A 17376-nucleotide genomic window follows, 5' to 3' on the forward strand; every position below is an offset into this window, starting at 1 on the left:
GATAAGGGGTAAGCCATTTAGGACCGAGATGAGGAGAAACTTCTTCACCCAGAGAGTGGTGAATCTGTGGAATTCTCTACCACAGAAAGTTGTTGAGGCCAATTCACTAAATATATTCAAAAAGGAGTTAGATGTAGTCCTTACTGCTAGGGGGATCAAGGGGTATGGAGAGAAAGCAGGAATGGGGTACTGAAGTTGCATGTTCAGCCATGAACCCATTGAATGGTGGTGCAGGCTCGAAGGGCCGAATGGCCTACTCCTGCACCTATTTTCGATGCTTCTATGTAAAAGATATAAAGGAGAATAGTAAAATTGGAGGGCAGAGAAACCCAAGGCAAAAAACAAAAAGGGCCACATTACAGAAAAATTCTAAAGGGGCAAAGTGTGTTAAAAAGACAAGCCTGAAGGCTCTGTGCCTCAGTGCGAGGAGTATTCGGAATAAAGTGGATGAATTAACTGCGCAGACAGCAGTTAACGGATATGATGTAATTGGCATCATGGAGACATGGCTCCAGGGTGACCAAAGCTGGGAACTCAACATCCAGGGGTATTCAACATTTAGGAAGGATAAGCAGAGAGGAAAAGGAGGCGGGGTGGCATTGCTGGTTCAAGAGGAAATTAATGCAATAGTAAGGAGGGACATTAGCCTGGATGATGTGGAATCGGTATGGGTGGAGCTGTGGAATACCAAAGGGCAGAAAACGTTAGTGGGAGTTGTGTACAGACCACCAAACAGTAGTAGTGAGGTTGGGGACAGCATCAAACAATAAGGGATGTGTGCAATAAAGGTATAGTTATCATGGGCGACTTTAATCTACATATTGATTGGGCTAACCAAACTGGTTGTGGTGGAGGAGAATTTCCTGGAGTGTATTAGAGATGGTTTTCTAGACCAATATGTCGAGTAACCAACTAGAGAGCTGGCCATCCTAGACTGGGTGATGTGTAATGAGAAGGGACTAATTAGCAATCTTGTTGTGCGAGGCCCCTTGGGGAAGAGTGACCATAATATGGTAGAATTCTTTATTAAGATGGAGAATGACACAGTTAACTCAGAAACTAAGCTCCTGAAGTTAAGGAAAGGAAACTTCGACGGTATGAGGCGTGAATTGGCTAGAATAGACTGGCAAAGGAGACTTAAAGGGTTGAAGGTGGATAAGCAATGGCAAATATTTAAAGATCACATGGATGAACTTCAGCAATTGTACATCCCTGTCTGGAGTAAAAATAAAACGGGGAAGGTGGCTCAACCGTGGCTAATAAGGGAAATTAAGGATACTGTTAAAACCAAGGAAGAGGCATATAAATTGTCTAGAAAAAGTAACAAACCTGAAGACTGGAAGAAATTTAAAATTCAACATAGGAGGACTAAGGGTTTAATTAAGAGGGGGAAAATAGAGAACAAGAGGAAGCTTGCAGGGAACATAAAAACTGACTGCAAAAGCTTCTATAAATATGTGAAGAGAAAAGGATTAGTGAAGACAAATGTAGGTCCCTTGCAGTCAGATTCAGGTGAATTTATAATGGGGAACAAAGAAATGGCAGACCAATTGAAGAAATACTTCGGTTCTGTCTTTACGAAGGAAGACACAAATAACTTTCCGAAAGTACTAGGGGGCAGTGGGTCTAGTGAGAAGGAGGAACTGAAGGATATCCTTATTAGGTGGGAAATTGATGGGATTAAAGGCTGATAAATCCCCAGGACCTGATAGTCTGCATCCCAGAGTACTTAAGGAAGTGGCCCTAGAAATAGTGGATGCATTGGTGATCATTCTCCAATAGTTTATCGACTCAAGATCAGTTCCTATGGACTGGAGGGTAGCTAATGTAACACCACTTTTTAAAAAAGGATGGAGAGAGAAAACAGGTAATTATAGACCGGTTAGCCTGACATCAGTAGTGGGGAAAATGTTGGAATCAATCATTAAGGATGAAATAGCAGCACATTTGGAAAGTAGTGACAGGATCGGTCCAAGTCAGCATGGATTTATGAAAGGGAAATCATGTTTGATGAATCTTCTGGAATTTTTTGAGGATGTAACTAGCAGAGTGGACAAAGGAGAACCAGTGGATGTGGTGTATTTGGACTATCAAAAGGCTTTTGACAAGGTCCCGCACAAGAGATTGGTGTGCAAAATCAAAGCGCATGGTATGTTCATGAATGTTCAGCCATGAACTCATTGAATGGCAGTGCAGGCTAGAAGGGCCGAATGGCCTACTCCTGCACCTATTTTCTATGTTTCTATGTTTCTATGTATTGGGGGTAAAGTACTGACGTGGATAGAGAACTGGTTGACAGACAGGAAGCAGAGAGTCGAGATAAACGGGTCCTTTTCAGAATGGCAGGCAGTGACTAGTGGAGTGCCGCAGGGCTCAGTGCTGGGACCCCAGCTCTTTACAATATACATTAATGATTTGGATGAAGGAATTGATTGTAATATCTCCAAGTTTGCAGATGACACTAAATTGAGTGGCGGTGTGAGCTGTGAGGGGGACGCTACGAGGCTGCAGGGTGACTTGGACAGGTTAGGTGAGCGGGCAAATGCATGACAGATGCAGCATAATGTGGATAAATGTGAGGTTATGCATTTTGGGAGCAAAAACACGAAGACAGAATATTATCTGAATGGCGGAAGATTAGGAAAAGGGGAGGTGCAACGAGACCTGGGTGTCATGGTACATCAGTCATTGAAAGTTGGCATGCAGGTACAGCAGGCGGTGAAGAAGGCAAATGGTATGTTGGCCTTCATAGCTAGGGGATTTGAGCATAGGAGCAGGGAAGTCTTACTGCAGTTGTACAGGGCCTTAGTGAGGTCTCACCTGGAATATTGTGTTCAGTTTTGGTCTCCTGATTTGAGGAAGGATGTTCTTGCTATTGAGGGAGTGCAGCGAAGGTTCACCAGACTAGTTCCAAGGATGGCTGGACTGTCATATGAGGAGAGACTGGATCAACTGGGCCTTTATTCACTGGATTTTAGAAGGATGAGAGGGGATCTCATAGAAACATATAAGATTCTGACTGAACTGGACAGGTTAGATGCGGGAAGAATGTTCCCAATGTTGGGGAAGTCCAGAACCACAGGACATAGTCTTAGGATAAGGGGTAGGCCATTTAGGACTGAGATGAGGAGAAACTTCTTCACTCAGAGAGTTGTTAACCTGTGAAATTCCTTGCCGCAGAGAGTTGTTGATGCCAGTTCATTGGATATATTCAAGAGGGAGTTAGATATGGCCCTTATGGCTAACGGGATCAAGGGGTATGGAGAGAAAGCAGGAAAGGGGTACTGATGGAATGATCAGCCATGATCTTATTGAATGGTGGTGTAGGCTCGAAGGGTTGAATGAACTACTCCTCCACCTATTTTCTATGTTTCTATGTTTCTCTGTTGCCCAAGTAGCCATTCTCCATCTGTCAGCCCAGATGGTGAATCTTGGGCTATTCGGGACAGATGGTACCCGATCCTGCCCGTGTCCACATTTTATCTAGTCACTTTGGAGTAATAAGGATCCAACTGTTTATTTTGCCTTCCCTAGCCCAGCAGTACTAAGGCCTGTCCTTTAAATATATAGATTGGCAAACTAAGCATAAATGAGGAACCATTCTTTTCAGAATAGCAGGCAGTGACTAGCGGAGTGCCGCAGGGCTCAGTGCTAGGACCCCAGCTCTTTACAATATACATTAGCGATTTAGATGAAGGAATTTAGTGTAATATCTCCAAGTTTGCGGATGGCACTAAACTGGGTGGCGGTGTGAGCTGTGAGGAGGATGCTAAGAGGCTGCAGGGTGAGTTGGACAGGTTAGGTGAGTGGGCAAATGCATGGCAGATGCAGTATAATGTGGATAAATGTGAGGTTATCTATTTTGGTGGCAAAAACACGAAGGCAGAATATTATCTGAATGGCGGCAGATTAGGAAAAGGGGAGGTGCAACGAGACCTGGGTGTCATGGTTCATCAGTCATTGAAAGTTGGCATGCAGGTACAGCAGGCGATGAAGAAGGCAAATCATATGTTGGCCTTCATAGCTAGGGGATTTGAGTATAGGAGCAGGGAGGTCTTACTGCAGTTGTACAGGGCCTTGGTGAGGCCTCACCTGTAATATTGTGTTCAGTTTTGGTCTCCCAATCTGAGGAAGGACGTTCTTGCTATTGAGGGAGTGCAGCAAAGGTTCACCAGACTGATTCCAGGGATGGCTGGACTGACATATGAGGAGAGACTGGATCAACTGGGCCTTTATTCACTAGAGTTTAGAAGGATGAGAGGGATCTCATAGAAACGTATATGATTCTGACGGGACTGGACAAGTTAGATGCGGGAAGAATGTTCCCGATATTGGGGAAGTCCAGAACCAGGGGACATAGTCTTAGGATAAGGGGTAGGCCATTTAGGACTGAGATGAGGAGAAACTTCTTCACTCAGAGAGTTGTTAACCTGTGGAATTCCCTGCTGCAGAGAGTTGTTGATGCCAGTTCATTGGATATATTCAAGAGGGAGTTAGATATGGCCCTTACGGCTAAAGAGACCAAGGGGTATGGAGAGAAAACAGGAAAGGGGTACTGATGGAATGATCAGCCATGATCTTATTGAATGGCGGTGCAGGCTCGAAGGGCCGAATGGCCTACTCCTGCACCTATTTTCTATGTTTCTATATTTCTAAGGCTGGACTTTTCCTTGTCATCCACAGTTGGGGGCACATTTAAGTCATCGGGGCAGGTCATGCTTACTTAGGTATGATTTTGTCATTTGAGTAAAATTTATTTCGGGTTGGGTATCTGTAAATTACAAAACATTGGAAGACCTTTAACTTGCCCATCCTAATTCACTAATTTATGAACTGAGAGAGCAGATACTAATAACTATCTTCAAAAGATAGGGCTCCTTGGATAAATGATTTCTTAACAGATAGAAACATAGAAATATAGAAAATAGGCGCAGGAGTAGGCCATTCGGCCCTTCAAGCCTGCACCACCATTCAATAAGATCATGGTTGGTCATTCACCTCAGTAGCCCTTTCCTGCATTCTCTCCATACCCTTGATCCCTTTAGCCATAAAGGCCATATGAAACTCCCTTTTGAATATATCCAATGAACTGGCATCAACAGCTCTCTGCGGTAGGGAATTCCACAGGTTAACAACTCTCTGAGTTTCTCCTCATTTCAGTCCTAAATAGCTTACCCCTTCTTCTTAGGCTATGTCCCCTGGTTCTGGACTTCCCCAACATCGGGAACGTTCTTCCTGCATCTAACCTGTCCAGTCCCGTCAGAATTTTATATGTTTCTATGAGATCCACTCTCATCCTTCTAAACTCCAGTGAATAAAGGCCCAGTCGATCCTGTCTCTCTTCACATGTGAATCCTGCCATCCCGGGAATCAGTCTGGTGAACCTTCGCTGCACTCCCTCAATAGCAAGAATGTCCTTCCTCAGATTAGGAGACTAAAACTGTACACAATATTCCAGGTGTGGCCTCACCAAGGCCTGTACAACTGCAGTAAGACCTCCCTGCTCCTATACTCAAATCCTCTTGCTATGAAGGCCAATATACCATTTGCCTTCTTCACCGCCTGCTGAACCTGCATGCCAACTTTCAATGTACCATGACACCCAGGTCTCGTTGCACCTCCCCTTTTCCTAATCTGCCACCATTCAGATAATATTCTGCCTTCCTGTTTTTGCCACCAAAGTGGATAACCTCACATTTATCCACATTATACTGCATCTGCCACGCATTTACCCACTCACCTAACCTGTCCAACTCACCCTGCAGCCTTTTAGTGTCCTCCTCATAGCTCACACCGCCACCCAGCTTAGTGTCATCTGCTAACTTGGAGATATTACACTTAATTCCCTCATCCAAATCATTAATGTATATTGTAAAGAGCTGGGGTCCAAGCACTGAGCCCTGTGGCACCCCACTAGTCACTGCCTGCCATTCTGAAAAGGACCCGTTTATCCCGACTCTCTGCTTCCTGTCTGCCAACCAGTTCTCTATCCACGTCAGTACATTACCCCCAATACCATGTGCTTTAATTTTGCACACCAATCTCTTGTGTGGGACCTTGTCAAAAGCCTTTTAAAAGTCTAAATACACCACATCCACTGGTTCTCCCTTGTCCACTCTACCAGTTTCATCCTCAAAAAATTCTAGAAGATTTGTCAAGCAGGATTTCCCTTTCATAAATCCATGCTGACTTGGACCGATCCCGTCACTGCTTTCCAAATGCGCTGCTATTTCATCTTTAGTAATTGATTCCAACATTTTCCCCACTACTGATGTCAGGCTAACCGGTCTATAATTACCCATTTTCTCTCTCCCTCCTTTCTTAAAAAGTGGTGCTACATTAGCTACCCTCCAGCCCATAGGAGCCGATCCAGAGTCATTAGACTATTCGAAAATGATCACCAATGCATCCAATATTTCTAGGGCTACTTCCTTAAGTATTCTGGGATTCAGACTATCATGCCCCGGGGATTTATCAACCTTCAATCCCATCAATTTCCCTAACACAATTTCCCGCCAAATAAGGATTTCCTTCAGTTCCTCCTTCTCCCTCGACCCTCGGTCTCCTAGTATTTCCGGAAGGTTATTCGTGTCTTCCTTCGTGAAGACAGAACCAAAGTATTTGTTTAACTAGTCCGCCATTTCTTTATTCCCCATTAGAAATTCACCTGAATCTGACTGCAAGGGACCTACGTTTGTTTTCACTAATCTTTTTCTCTTCACATATCTATAGAAGTTTTTGCAGTCAGTTTTTATGTTGCCAGCAAGCTTCCTCTCATACTCTATTTTCCCCCTCCTAATTAAACCCTTTGTCCTCCTCTGCTTTATTACAAAATTCTCCCAGTCCTCAGGCTTGCTGCTTTTTCTGGCCAATTTATATGCCTCTTCCTTGGAGTTAACACTATCGTTAATTTCCCTTGTTAGCCACGGTTGAGCCACCTTCCCCATTTTACTTTTACTCCAGACAGGGATGTACAATTGTTGAAGTTCATCAATGTGATCTTTAAATGTTTGCCATTGCCTATCCACCATCAACCCTTTAAGTATCACTCGCCAGTCTATTCTAGCCAATTTATGTCTCATACCATCGAAGTTACCTTTCCTTAAGTTCAGGACCCTAGTCTCTGAATTAACTGTGTCACTCTCCATCTTAATAAAGAATTCTACCATATTATGGTCACTCTTCCCCAAGGGGCCTCGCACAGCAAGATTGTTAATTAGTCCTTTCTCATTACATATCACCCAGTCTAGGATGGCCAGCCCTCTAGTTGATTCCTCGACATATTGGTCTAGGAAACCATCCCTAGCACACTCCAGGAAATCCTCCTCCACCGCATTGCTACCAATTTGGTTAGCTCAATCAATATGTAGATTAAAGTCTCCCACGCTAACTGCTGTACCTTAATTGCACGCATCCCTAATTTCTTGTTTGATGCTGTCCCCAACCTCACTACTACTGTTTGGTGGTCTGTACACAACTCCCACTAGTGTTTTCTGCCCTTTAGTATTCTGTAGCTCCACCCATACCGATTCCACATCATCCAAGCTAATGTTCTTCCTTACTATTGCATTAATTTCCTCTTTAACCATCAATGCCACCCCACCTCCTTTTCCTTTCTGTCTGTCCGTCTTGAATGTTGAATACCCCTGCATGTTGAGATCCCAGCCTTGGTCACCCTGGAGCCATGTCGCCATGATGCCAATTACATCATATCCATTAAGTGCTATCTGCGCAATTAATTCATCCACCTTATTACGAATACTCCTGGCATTGAGGCACAGAGTTTTCACGCTTTTCTTTTTAACACACTTTATCCTTTAGAATTATCCTGTAATGTGGCCCTTTTTGCTTTTTGCCTTGGGTTTCTCTGCCCTCCACTTTTACTATTCTTTCTATCTTTTGCTTCTTCCCCCATTCTACTTCCCTCTGTCTCCCTGCATAGGTTCCCATCCCCCTGCCATATTTGTTTAACCCCTCCCCAACAGCACTAGCAAACACTCCCCCTAGTACATTGGTTCCGATCCTGCCCAGGTTCAGACCGTCCGGTTTGTAGTGGTCTCACCTCCACCAGAACCGGTTCCAATGTCCCAGGAATTTGAATCCCTCCCTTCTGCACCACTCCTCAAGCCACATATTCATCTGAGATTCCTACTCTGACTGGCACGTGGCACTGGTAGCAATCCTGAGATTACTACTTTTGAGGTCCTACTTTTTAATTTAGCTCCTAGCTCCCTAAATTCATCTTGTAGGACTCCATCTCGTTTTTTTACCAATATCGACAACGCGCTGTTCACCCTCCCTCTTCAAAATGTCCTGCACCCGCTCCGAGACATCCTTGACCAGGGAGGCAACATACCATCCTGGAGTCTCAGTTGCGGGCGCAGAAACATCTATCTATTCCCCTTACAATAGAATCCCTATCACTAAAGCTCTGCCACTCTTTTTCCTGCCCTCATGTGCAGCAGAGCCACCCATGGTGCCATGAGCTTGGCTGCTGCTGCTCTCCTCTGATGAATCATCCCCCCCAACAGTATCCAAAGCGGTGTATCTGTTTTGCAGGAGGATGATCGCAGGGGATCCCTGCACTACCTTCCTTCCACTGCTCTTCCTGTTGGTCACCCATCCCCTATCTGGCTGTGTATCCTTTACCTATGGTGTGGTCAACTCATTAAATGTGCTATTCACGTCTTTCTCAGCATCATGGATGCTCCAGAGTAAATCCACCCGCAGCTCCAGTGCCGCACAGCGGTCTGTCAGGTGCTGCAGGAGGATGCACTTCCCACACATGTAGTCGTCAGGGACAGTGGAAGCGACAAAAATGAACAATTCTTTTGACTTAAGGCCTGTTTCAAACCTGCATTCTTAACCGTCTTTTGGATCAGAAAATGCTTCCAATCTTTTAGAGCAGGCTATGCAGGGTGGTTAGGATTCTTCTGATTATTTACTATTTTTATTCATTCTGCTGCTTATACTTACGTTAAAAATGAAGATGCCTAATTGAAGGACTGCACACTGACATCCTTTGTGTAGTGCATATTGTGGAAATTCGCAATCATACAGACCCTGCAGTCTCCATTATCTTAAATCAAAATTGAGCCAAAGCTGAGGCTTGTTTAGGTTGGGCGGGAACGGCTGCAGGGAAAGTTTAAAAAAAAATCTGTATTACTGGATTTTGGGAAGGAAAGTCTTTTTTTATCAAAAGGTATGCAAGAGTGACCAGTGTGGACTGGAAGTTTTTTCTCACATTGGAACTTCAACTGGAAGCCTCACTGAAGACAGAGAATTCAACACTATGCTAGCAACCTTGTGTTTGTTGGAGCAGACACAATTTAAACGATTGATTCCGAGTCAGTGGAGGCAGATTGAGAAAAGGCATTGTCTCTTCAATAAAAAGCTCCATGACAGGATATACAACATTTGAAGTAAATAATGGGCTTTTAATTTGAGCAAAAACAATAAAATGCTGCGGTGGGAAGATTACTCATCAACACTGAAACTTCTCTGAGTGCTCCAAGACGATGATGTCGCCAGAGCTTCATAAATTAGAATTAAAAGCAAAGATTTGTTTTTAAAATAGTGAGCAATAGCAAATCAGTGCCGCAGACAATATCTGTAAACAGGTTATTTGTGTATTATGGGACTGAAGAGCACCATCTGAGAGGAGAATGGGAATGGTTATATACTATGTCAGTCAATAGGGAGAGATCTTGAAAATGAGTGTTCCTCCAATTTCCACTCGCCTTTGAAAACATAGTCTCTTCAGTATGTGGAAGTACTTGCATTTAGATAGTATTTGTTCAGTCCTCAGGACATCCCAAAATACTTCACACCCAATGGATTAGACAGACAGCAACTTAATGAATGACAATAATGTGGTTTTTGGTGATGTTTGATCAGGGAGGAGTGTTGACCTGGACATTAGAAGAACTTCCTGCTCTCTTTTAATGAAATCTTTTATGTTCAACAGGGGAGCAGATAGGGTCTTGCTTAATATCTCATCCAAAAGATGTTGAAGTCATTATGTGAACAATGGTGTTTGAAGAAATCAATGTATCCTGCAAGGTTAAACATAGAAAATAGGTGCAGGAGTGGCCATTCGGCCCTTCGAGCCTGCACCACCATTCAATAAGATCATGGCTGATCATTCCTTCAGTACCCCTTTCCTGCTTTTTCTCCATACCCCTTGATTCCCTTAGCCGTAAGGGCCATATCTAACTCCCTCTTAAATATATCCAATGAACTGGCATCAACAACTCTCTGCGGTTGGGAATTCCACAGGTTAACAACTCTCTGAGTGAAGAAGTTTCTCCTCATCTCAGTCCTAAATGGCCTACCACTTATCTTAAGGCTATGTCCCCTGGTTCTGGACTTCTCCAACATCGGGAACATTCTTCCCGCATCTAACCTGTCCAGTCCCGTCAGAATCTTATATGTTTCTATGAGATCTCCTCTCATCCTTCTAAACTCCAGTGAATAAAGGCCCAGTTTTTCCAGTCTCCTCATATGACAGTCCAGCCATCCCTGGAATCAGTCTGGTGAACCTTCGCTGCACTCCCTCAATAGCAAGAACGTCTTTCCTCAGATTAGGAGACCAAAACTGAACACAATATTCCAGGTGAGGCCTCTCTAAGGTCCTGTACAACTGCAGTAAGACCTCCCTGCTCCTATACTCAAATCCCCTAGCTATGAAGGCCAACATACCATTTGCCTTCTTTACCATTACACTTGGCCATTCATTGAGCTTTAATGGCAAACTTTAAAAGGGGGGGGGGAGGGGTGGGGGATGTATCGACCACAATTTTCAATGGCACATTTTAGGGAAAATGAAAGATTCTGCAATGGCTGAAATATAACTTGTGCTGTCACTTTTGGATAGTGATAGCAGGTTAGGGGTGTAGTACATACATTCTACCATTGAAAGGTGCTGTTGCATTTTGCACTGACTGCCTCACTACAATACTTCACATAGCAATTGATAAAGAGCGCAATGATGTGGAATGAGACATGAGTTTTTAAAAAAGTGACTGCAAACTGGAGAATTACATTTTTTACTAATTTCATGGAGCAGGCCAATAAACTTTAATAAGAATGTAAAGAATGGCCTGTGATTAAAAATTCATGTGCAGTTTCATTTTAATTGTGTAAGACTCCTGCATGTGCTCTACAATGGCAGAAATAGTGGGAGACAAGGGGGCAAGGAAAGATGCACCACGGAAACAATGCTGCAGACAATCTCTGTGGGTGTAGCATGTGTGCACTGTGGGACGGCAAAACACCATTTGACTCTGGAATGAGAAGGGTCACATATTCATTAATCACAGAATCATAGAATAGTACAGCACAGAAGAAGGCCATTTGGCCCATCGAGTCTGCACCGGCACTTTCAAAGAGCAGTCCAGTTCGTCCCACTCCCCCACTCTTTCCCCATATCCCTGCTATTTTTTCTGCTTAAATGTACTGTTTGTGGGACCTTGCCTCTTTATTTCAGGGTTTCCTGCAAGAATCCCAAAGGCAAAACTATAGTACAGCATTACCCAATGATATCACTGGCAGAGGTGGCAAAAATCTCTGGGAATGGGCAGCAAATATACACCGTTTGCACCAGTGACCCCTTTTGTGTGTGACCTGGGTAAACCAGCACATGGTCATAAGCAGTTCCCTATTGTTGCTAAATCTGCCTTGTAGTGTAAGTGGGACAGATTCAGTACAACAGAAACCAGCACATATTACTGTCCAATGGAAGCAATTCAATAGTGTAAAATGAATTATTATGGGTATATGTGTTCCTGTTGATTTCAATAAGACGTAATAACAGTGTACTATATATTGTGTTCCTAACACAGATGAGACTGCACACAGTGAGGTTAAAGTAACAGTGACCTCAGTCTTTATTAAGACACTCCAGAGTGAGGAACAGGCCTTAGGGGCCAGCTTATATATAGTGCTCCCAGGGGATGCTGGGATCCCTTGGGACTTCAGGGGATGCGTTCACTGGTGGCGGAACATGGGAGTGCATGCTTTACAGATACACAACATCACTCCCCCCCAAAGTCAAAGTGAAAACTATTTACAAAGTGAGGTGGTCGGGAGCCTTTCGTTCCCTGGTGGACCGCCTCGGTACAAATGTCTGTTCTGGTGTGTTGGCTGTGCCCTCGCTGGACTGGCGTGTTGTTGGCCCTGCAGGGCTGCTGGGTGAGCCTGGCCTTGCTGGGCTGTTGGGCATGATGAGTTCGATTTCCTGGTCCGGGGTGGTGTCATTGATCCTTTGGGTGTGTGTTGTGGGCTCGAAAAAGGTGGTGTTTGCTGTGGGTTGTTCAGAGCAATCTGAACCGCAGCCTCGTTTGGTCCAGGTGCTTTCTGCAAATTTGTCCATTGTCTAGTTTGACTACAAACACCCTATTCCTTCTTTAGATAGCACAGTGCCCATGTCGATAGTTTAGCACATACACAGGGTCATTCAGATCAATTTCCCGTGACACAGTGGTGCGACAATCGTTTACATTTTGTTGCTGCCGCCTGCTCTCTACCTGATCATGCAGGTTGGGGTGAACCAGCGAGAATCTGGTTTTAAGTGTCCTTTTCATGAGTAGCTCAGCTGGGGGCATCCATGTGAGCGAGTGGGGTCTCGTGCGGTAACTGAGCAGTACTCGGGACAGGTGAGTTTTCTGTGACTCGTTTAAGGCTCTGTTTGATTGTTTGTACTGCCCGCTCTGCCTGCCCATTGGAGGCTGGTTTGAACGGGGCCGAGGTGACATGTTTGATCCCATTATGGGTCATAAATTCTTTATATTCGGCACTGGTTAAACATGGCCCGTTGTCACTGACCAGTATGTCAGGCAGGCCGCGGGTGGCAAACATGGTCCTCAGGCTTTCAATGGTGGTGGTGGCGGTGCTTCCCGACATTATTTCACATTCAATCCATTTTGAAAAAGCATCTACCACCACCAGGAGCATTTTACCAAGAAACGGACCCACATAGTCGACATGGAACATCGACTATGGTCTGGTGGGCCAGGACCACAAACTTAGTGGTGCCTCTCTGGGCGTGTTGCTCAACTGAGCACACAAGCGGCATTGCCGTACACAAGACTCTAAGTCAGAGTCGATACCGGGCCACCACACATGGGATCTGGCTATCACTTTCATCATTACTATATCCGGGTGTGTGCTGTGGAATTCAGATATGAACGTCTCCCTGCCCTTTTTGGGTAGCACTACGCGGTTACCCCACAACAGGCAGTCTGCCTGAATGGACAGCTCGTCCTTTCGCCGCTGGAACGGCTTGATTAGCTCTTGCATTTCAATGGGGATGCTGGCCCAGCTCCCATGCAGTACACAGTTTTTTTACTAGGGACAGCAGAGCATCTTGGCTGGTCCAAGTCCTAATCTGGTGGGCCGTGACAGGTGATTTATCATTTTCAAACGCTTCCATGACCATCAACAAGTCTGCGGGCTGCGCCACCATCAACAAGTTTGCAGGCTGCGACATTGCCACCCCCGTGGTGGGCAATGGTAGTCGACTGAGAGCATCCGCACAGTTCTCGGTGCCTAGCCTGTGGCGGATGGTATAGTTATACGTTGATAGCGCGAGTGCCCACCTTTGTATGCAGGCTGAGGCATTAGTATTTATCCCCTTATTTTCAGCGAACAGGGATATGAGGGGCTTGTGATCGGTTTCCAGCTCAAATTTGAGGCCAAACAGGTACTGATGCATTTTCTTTACCCCGAACACACACAATGCCTCTTTCTCAATCATGCTGTAGGCCCTCTCGGCCTTAGACAAGCTCCTGGAGGCATAGGCAACAGGTTGCAACTTCCCCGCAACTTTGGCTTGTTATAATACACACCCGACTCCGTACGACGATGCATCACATGCTAACACAAGTCTTTTACACGGGTTATACAATATAAGCAGCTTGTTGGAGCATAAAATGTTTCTGGCTTTCTCAAAAGTAATTATTTGTTTTTTTTTCCCCATACCCAGTTCTCACCTTTATGCAATGGAGGCTTTAAGAGGATGCTTAACCCTGGTAGGAAGTTACCAAAATAATTGAGGAGTCCCAGGAACGAACGCAGCTCCGTGACGTTCTGTAGCCTGGGCGAGTTCCTGATAGCCTCTGTCTTGGCATTTGTGGGCCGAATGCCGTCCGCCGCGATCTTTCTCCCCAAAAACTCCACGTCTGTTGCCATGAAGACGCATTTCGACCTCTTCAGCTGCGGCTCTACGCGATCCAGTCGCTGGAGGACCTCCTCCAGGTTTTGTAGGTGCTCGACGGTGTCCTGACCCATGACCAATATGTCGCTCTGAAAAACCACTGTGCGTGGTACCGACTTCAGTAGGCTCTCCATGTTTCTCTGGAAGATCGCTGCAGCCGACCGAATTCCAAACGGGCATTTGTTGTAGATGAACAGTCCCGTGTGCGTGTTGATGCAGGTGAGGCCCTTCGAAGACTCCTCCAGCTCCTGCGTCATGTAGGCCGAAGTCAGGTCGAGCTTGGTGAACGTCTTGCCTCCTGCCAGCGTCGCAAATAGGTCGTCTGCCTTAGGTAGCGGGTATTGGTCCTGTAGCAAGGAACGATTAATAGTTACTTTATAATCGCCGCAAATCCTGAGTGTGCCATCATTTTTGAGTACTGGAACAATTGGGCTGGCCTACTCGCTGAATTCCACTGGGGAGATGATGCCCTCGTGTTGCATCCTGTCCAGCTCGATTTCCACTCTCTCCCTCATCATGTGAGGTATCGCTCGCCCCGGAAAAGTTTCCAATGCCTGGCTCAAAAAGGGAAGGAAATTTGTTAAGAACCTGGGTACATGAGGCCTCATCGACATGTGATAGCGCTCGGATGTCATCCCAGTTCCAGCGGATTTTGCCCAGCCCGCTCCTTCCAAGCAGTGTGGAGCCATCGTCCGGGACAATCCAGAGTGGCAGTTCGTGCACCATGCCCTCATAGGTGACCTTGACTATGGTGCTGCCCAGGACAGTGATAAGCTCTTTGGTGTATATTCTCAGTTTCGTGTAGATGGGGCTCAGGGCTGGTCTGAGTGCCTTGTTGCACCACAATCTCTCAAACATCTTTTTACTCATGATGGATTGGCTAGCACCAGTGTCCAGTTCCATGGCTATGGGTAAGCCATTCAATTTTACATTTAGCATTATAGGTGGACATTTCGTCGAAAATGTGTGCACCCCATGTACTTCAGCATCTGCCTCCTCCCTCTGAGGCTCGAAATTGCTTTGATCCACCATGGACCGATATTCCTTTGCCACGTGGTGGTTAGCAGGTTTTTCAGAGCTTGCAGCTCGTTTGCAAGCTCGTTGGAGGTGCCCCATTGTTCCACAGCTCTTGCAAACATACCCTTTGAAGCGGCATGAATAGGCTGAATGGAAGCCTTTACATCGCCAACAAGGTGTGAATTGCCTTGCATTCATCCTTTGTTGCGGACTCAGTCATCTGGGTCACCTGAGGCCTGCTGGCAGTTGCAGACTCGCCGTTTCTGCCCTGTACATTTCTGCTCGCATACACAGTTCCAATTAATTTATGAACATCGCTCGCACTTGTGGGCTGAGAGATTTGTTTGGTGTTATCACTGGTGGACATAAACGCCTGTGCTATCGCAATGGCCTTGCTGAGGGTCGGTGTCTCTACAGTCAAAAGTTTTCGTAGGATGGTCTCGTGGCCAATGCCCAGTACAAAAAAGTCTCTGAGCATTTGCTCCAGGTAGCCATCAAACTCACATTGTCCTGCAAGTTGCCTTAGCTCAGCGACATAGCTCGCCACTTCCTGACCTGCAGATCGCTGGCACGTGTAGAACCGATACCTCATCATCAGCATGCTCTCCTTTCAGTTAAGATGCTCCCGAACCAGTGTACACAGCTCCTCATACGACTTATCTTTGGGTTTCACCGGAGCTAGAAGGTTCTTCATGAGGCTGTAGGTCGGTGCTTCCTTCTCCATCCAGCTCGTTAGCTACAAAGTACTGGTCTAGCCATTCAACATAGGCTTCCCAGTTCTCACCCTCCGAGAACTCCTCCAGGATGCCCAGTTTTCTGCATCTTTGCATTGGATTTGTATACTCGTCGCCAGTTATTGTGTTCCTAACACAGATGAGACTGCACACAGGGAGGTTAAAGTAACAGTGACCTCAGTCTTTATTAAGACATTCCAGAGTGAGGAAGAGGCCTTCGGGGCCATCTTATATACAGTGTCCCTGGTGGCCGAACATGGGAGTGCATGCTTTACAGATACACAACACTATAGACCCCCAAACAGTCCGAGGGAAATAGAAGAGCAAATAGTCAGGCACATTTCTGATAAGTGCAAAAACAATAGGGCAGTAATAGTGGAGGATTTCAATTACCCTAATATTAACTGGGATACTATCAGTGTAAAAGGGTAGAGGGCACAGAATTCCTAAATTGCATTCTGGAGAACTTTATTAGCCAATACATAGCAAGCCCAAAAAGAGGCGGTGCTGTTCTGGATTTAGTGTTCGGGAATGAAGCTGGGCAGGTGGAAGGAGTAGCAGTGGCAGAGCATTTTTGTGGTAGTGATCATAATTCAGTTTGTTCTTTATTCATAATTATGCTAAAACTAAGAAAAAACAGGAGTAAGGGTTCTAAATTGGGGGAAGGCGAATTTTACTAGGCTGAGACATGATTTAGCAAAAGTGGACTAGAAACTGTTACTTGAAGGCAAATCAGTGCCAGAGCAGTGGGAGGCATTTAAGAGGAAGGTACATAGAGTTCAGGGTAAACATGTCCCCAAAAAGAAAAAGGGTAGAACTGCCAAATTTAGAGCCCCCTGGGTGATAAGGTGCATACAGGGTAAGATAAGGCAAAAAGGGAAGCTTATATCAGCTATCGTAAGCTCAATACTGCAGAAAGCTAGAAGAGTATAGAAAGTGCAGGGTTGCAAAGAAGGAGGAAATTAGGAAAGCAAAAAGAGAGCATGAAAAAATACTGGCAAGAATCAAAGAAAACCTAAAGATGTTTTACAGTTACATAAAGAGCAACAGGATAACGAAGGAAAGAGTTGGGCCTATTAGGGACCAAAATGGTCATCTGTGTGAAGATGGAGAATGTGGGTAAGGTACTAAATGAATACTTTGCAGCTGTCTTCACAAAAGATGGGCACGATGCCGACGTTGAAGTTCAGGAGGAAGATGGTGAAATATTGAACGGGATAAACATAGTATGAAAGGGAGTTTTAAGCATCCTTGAAAGTAGATAAATCTCCAGGACCGGATGAAATATATCCGAGACTACTAAAAGGGAGGAAATTGCGGAGGCTCTGACCATCATTTTTCAATCCTCCCTGGCTACAGCTGTTGTGCCAGAGGATTGGAGAACTGCTAACATTGTACCATTGTTTAAAA

Source organism: Pristiophorus japonicus, chromosome 6, assembly GCF_044704955.1.
Source record: "Pristiophorus japonicus isolate sPriJap1 chromosome 6, sPriJap1.hap1, whole genome shotgun sequence".
NCBI classification, from domain to species: domain Eukaryota; kingdom Metazoa; phylum Chordata; class Chondrichthyes; family Pristiophoridae; genus Pristiophorus; species Pristiophorus japonicus.